This window comes from Myotis brandtii, unplaced genomic scaffold (assembly GCF_000412655.1).
Source record: "Myotis brandtii unplaced genomic scaffold, ASM41265v1 scaffold1102, whole genome shotgun sequence".
Classification (NCBI taxonomy): Eukaryota; Metazoa; Chordata; class Mammalia; order Chiroptera; family Vespertilionidae; genus Myotis; species Myotis brandtii.
Genome location: NW_005353757.1, coordinates 658,457 through 663,869, shown reverse-complemented (window position 1 = coordinate 663,869; position 5,413 = coordinate 658,457). Strand labels below are relative to the sequence as shown.

The 5,413-nt window shown below is 39.4% G+C and overlaps 1 pseudogene; it reads right to left on the bottom strand.

Annotated features, from left to right (window-relative positions):
• The window catches only part of LOC102254816, a 24,804-nt pseudogene extending 20,363 nt beyond the window's left edge, over positions 1-4,441 (bottom strand).
• Between the last annotated feature and the right edge of the window lie 972 nt (positions 4,442-5,413).

Below are 5,413 nucleotides of genomic sequence, written 5' to 3'. Positions count from 1 at the left end.
GGGCATGTACCTTGGTTGCGGGCACATCCCCAGTAGGAGGTGTGCAGGAGGCAGCTGATCAATGTTTCTAACTCTCTATCCCTCTCCCTTCTTCTCTGTAAAAAAAAAATCAATAAAATATATTTAAAAAATAATTTGAGACTGACTATACTGTGGATTAGGAAAAGAAAAAGGAGCCAACGACACAGGCACGACATAGAAATCCTACATCTCAAAATGTAAAACAAAGCCCAGGGTTACCCTATCCCAGAGAAGCCAACCCTGGAGGTACCAGGAGGTTAGGGATGGAGGGCAGGCCATGGCACTTGGTAGCTCTCAGTAGCTGGTGACTCCAGTACCCGTTTCAGAGACTGAGGGAGAAGTTTCATCCTCACATTAAAGGAAGATGGGTCACCCAGCCGGTGTGGCTCAGTGGTTGAGCTTCGACCTTTGAAGCAGGAGGTCACGGTTCAATTCCCAGTCAGGGCGTGCAGGAGGCAGCCCATCAGTGATTCTCTCTCACCATTTATGTTTCTCTCTCTCTCTCTCTCTCTCTCTCTCCCTCTTCCTTGCTCTCTGAAAAAAAAAGGTATTTTTTTAAAAAGGGAGATGGGTCATTAACTTGAGGGGCTGGCGGGTGAAGGAAACCTTTATACTAGTCTTTTGAGAAGGATCTACAGTAAATTAAATTTGATCAACTTACTTTTTGGAAATTACCACAAATTTTAGTCACTGTTTTGAGCAGATTATCTAAATACAGACTTTTTATAAATTATAGACATAGGCCCAGTACTGCTTATACCAAAAAGGTTTTTAAAACTACTGAAGTCTTTAAGAAACAATGTTCCATTCTCTCCTTATGTTTTAACTTGACCTAACACACTCAAACTAAATACATTTCAACTATTTTCAACCGATTTTTGAGGTCTTTTTTGTACTTACTATTTTGAAACTAATTTTTGTTTTTATTTTAAAATAAAATTTAAGATTTATTTGTTTACTAAGATTTCTTTACCGAGCATCTTAACTTTGCTGCATCTGGTGAGTGTTCATTTCCCTACATACTAACAGTTGCCCCTAAAGCACTTTCCAATTACCTTTAGATGAGTAAGCTTCTAGGCGGGCGGGCCAGAACCTTGCTGTACCTTAGTCCCCCTCCTTTGAGAAAATGACACATTACGGAAACTATTAGTTCTTAACAAGGGAGTGGTTATTTCCAAGATTGAAGAAGAGATAGACCATTTCAAAAGGTTCACCTCTTTCCCTTTTATCTTTCCTTGTTTATAGAGATGGGAAGGTTCATATAAGGAAACCTAGCCTTACAGCACTTTCCTTTTGAGGGTGTTTGCAATGTTTCTGTGTGCCAAAATGCCCGAGTTTATTAATATGCACTACACATTGTGTTTATTTCTGTTTCATCAAGGTTTTGCCAGATCATGGCCTGTCTGTGTCTGATAGTGGCTGTGTTTGTGTATGAGCACAGGGTCATCTGATAAGGAATTGTCGCATCATGCGATTAAGCGATGTTTAACATGGGTGTGAGCCAGAAGAGTTTGACTCCCAGCACACTTTTAGAAGGTCTGATCAACAAAAGAAAGTTCAAGGCATCTTGAAAGAGGTCATTGATTACAACCAGCGTCTTGATCATTCTGGACTTCTTCCTTCCTGCAGAGACACAATTAAAATAATGTGGTACAGTAGAAATGTTTCATTGCTGGAGGAAGGACACTTTTTTCCCCCCAGAGATAAATCAATGTAAAAATCTATCTCCTGTTCAAGAAGATAAAAACAAATAGTTTTACCTGGTAGAAGTTCACTCAATGAATTGTAGAAGAGTGGATGCTTTATTACATGCATCAATTCCCGAATGCTGTCTAGGACGACTTTCTCAGCATATCCAAGGCCCCAAAGGCAGACAGGGAGCACCGTGGGGGCAAGAATTCTGTATTATTTACTTTTGCATCCCTGGTTTGGTTTTGTGGTACCCAGTAAGTGCCTCATAAATTTCATTCCAAAGACTGGGTTTATTACATGCATCAATTCCCGAATGCTGTCTAGGACAACTTTCTCAGCATATCCAAGGCCCCAAAGGTAGACTGGGAGCATTGTGGGGGCAATTCTGTATTATTTACTTTTGCAACCCTGGTTTGGTTTTGTGGTACCCAGTAAGTGCCTCGTAAATTTCATTCCAAAGACTGGATGATGCTTGAAACAAATCCAGTTACTAGGCAGGAATCTTAACTAAAACAAACTGACTTGTAATAGTTTAATGATATTTTTGTATTGATATATAATCTCCAAATTATCAGTGCTATAGTCAGCTATAAAACTGAGTTAGTCTGGAAAATACTGGAAGAGAGTTTTGCATGAGAGCTAGCTAAAGCTCAGGAGCGATGCCACCCTCATCACTATTGGTTTTGTGCGCCAGGGAAAATTCCAAAATGAAAGTTTTTCCTTATTATTTTTTTGGCCTTGGGTTCTTCTCCTAAATACTATGGGTATATCATCTTGATGAAACTTAAGAAAACATGCACACACACACACAAAAAGAATGTGTGTTCTCTTCCGTAAAGTCTGGTAATTTTAGTAATCCGTTGCCCTATGAGATACAAGGCAACTCTGCTTCCTCTGTAGTCTGTTTTTTCTTCCTTTCTTTCAAAATAACCTGCCATCTTTCCAAAATAAACATGAAGGGGAAATACATTAGTGGGTATGTAATCACTCAGCTATCTGGAGCAGCATGCCTCGAAAAAAGTAGTAAAAATAAAAGTCATCAGAAATTTATTCTGGTTTTGCAAGACTTGTTAGTGTTCTTGTCTTTTCTTTATACGATTTATAAAGAGAAACATTTATATTTATGTAAAAAGTTTGCTAAAGTGAAAATTAAATAGCAATCTTCCTAGAACTTATTTTCTCTTAGATTTCTCAGGTTATAATTTTGGTGAATGTCATCAAAAAAATTTACCTTACAGATTTTTAGCATTCTAGAATTATAATATCATGTTCTCTATCTATTCAATAATTATAAAGCCTCATTCTGATGAACTTATCTAATAACTTTGCTAACCATATAATTATGTTATATACATTCATCATAAAATGTCTATTTAACATTCATTTTTAGACACCTTGAGTTTAAGGATACTTTTAGGATTTCTTTTAATCCTGAGGGGTCTTTGATATTTAGGAAACCTTTAGAAAGCTGACTTGCTCGAAATACTGGTGAATAATTTTACTACCTTCAATTTATATTTTGGAAAATACAATGATCACTCTACTTTTCCTTTCTCCTGTTCTTCTTTTCCTCCTCCTTCTCTGCTTCATCTTCATTTTTTTTCTTATCAACAAATGATTTATTTAGCACCTACTCTGATACTGTGCAACAAAAGTCCAAAGTTTTCAACTACTTTCCTTAGATCTCAGAGCAAAAAGCTGACCTAAGAGTCAAATCCTGACTCATTCTATATCATTACCACATCCAGGAGCAGAATGTTAGAAATAGAATACAGATTTGTTAATAAAGATCCTGCTCTTTTGGAGTCTATGATAATTTGTAGAAAGCTAAGCAAAACTATCTGTGTACAGCCTACCAATCTAGAAGACAGGATTTGCCAAACAATTTAACAGCTTCCAATGTTTACTCCTCGGAGGCAAGTCAACAGCTTTTGCCCAGACACATGCTTATGCGACCTGAGGGTCCTTATCTTGTCACGAAAGTCACAAGAAGGTTTACTTGCAAGCAGACCTTAGTAACTATGGGGATCTTAAAGCCAAATAAACAAATTACTTAAAAAGAAAGGATTCTTCAGTTTAGAATGGCTGCACCCTCAAATTCCAAACTACTGTGACAATCATACCTGGTGTGTATAGACCTTCCCTTGCCTTTGAAGGTTTATTTATTACAATTCTACATGCTGAAAAGGGACCATTGTTCACTCTCCCGTGAGTTCACCTCCAGCCAGGACTCTGGAAGGAGAACCTGAGTGTGGGCTCAGAGCTAAGCCCCTCTTTGGGTGAGGAGGGTCAGTTCTGAGGCTGGAGGTCTCGGTAAGGATGGCGAGAGCCATGACTCCCTGTGCCTCTCTATCTGAAATGGACACTTCTTCTCACTGTAGGGCTAGGGCACGACCGGGGCTAGAGATGGGGAAGGAAAGACAGATATCCTCTGCCAGGACCCAGGAATCCCACATCACAGCCCTTTCTCTGAATATCTTCACTAGCTCACCCCGCCCGGTCAGTGGGGATGGCGCAACAATTGCTCAATTCATAAAAGAAAAGGAAGAGTAAAGAAAGAGCCGCAGTGCTTGCTGGCAGTTTGTTTCTGTCTGGGTACCTGTGCTGGCCAGTCTGGCAGGTTTCCTGTTGATGGATGACCAGCTGGCTTCCAGTCACTGTGCTGGGGCTCCCTGGCTGCTTGAGCCATCAGATTCAATCCCCAGGAAACGAGCTCATCCACAGTCATCATAGCTTTAGTCCGTGGATTATAATAAAAGCTCTTGGAGCTAAGGAGGATGAATTCAATTAAAATGTGTAGCCACGCTTCCTCAGGGCAGAGCTATGGAGTATTTCTGACTGTATCTTGGAACTGGGCAAACTAAAAGGCCTCGTTTAATTAGAGAAAGAGGGGTTGGCATTAATGGAGCTAATTCTTTTACCCCAAATTACCAAGTAGGAAGGTTCCCAGGCTAAAGAGTTAGCCTGCCTACATTAGTCCAGCTCTATGACTTTGGGCAGGTTACTAACCCTGTCACCTCAGTTTTAATGTACAGTTTTCCCCGAATATCCATGGGGGATATCTTCCAAGACACCCAGTAGATAGTACTGGCCCCTATTTATACTATGTTTTCTTCTGTACACACATACCTATGATAAAGTTTAACTTATGAATTAGACACAGTAAGAAATTAGCAACAGTAACTAATAATAAAATAGAACAATTATAATACTATACTGAAATAAAAGATATGTGCATGGCTTTGGGGCCACTATTAGATAAAATAAGAGTTACCTGCGATACTGCTACAGTTGATCTGCTAACCCAGATGGCTACTCAGTGACTAACAGGCAGGCAGCATCTACAGCGTGAATACGCTGGATGGAGTGGGACAGCATGAGATTTCATCATGCTACTCAGAACAGCTTGCAATTTTTAAATTTATAAATTATTTATTTCTGGAATTTTCCATTTAATATTTTCAGACTGAGGTTGACTGCAAGTAACTGAAACCACAGAGAGCAAAATCGTGGATAAGGGGGATTACTGTATCTATAAAAATGGGAATAAGAATAGTGATATTTCAAAAAGTTCTTAGGAGTTCCCTTTGCAGATTTAAATGAATTAATATCTAGAGACACACTCATGGATAGAGAGCAAGCCGACAGTTCTGTTGTGTGTGGGGGAGTGAGGGCGGGGGGAGAGTTTGGGGAGGAGTTG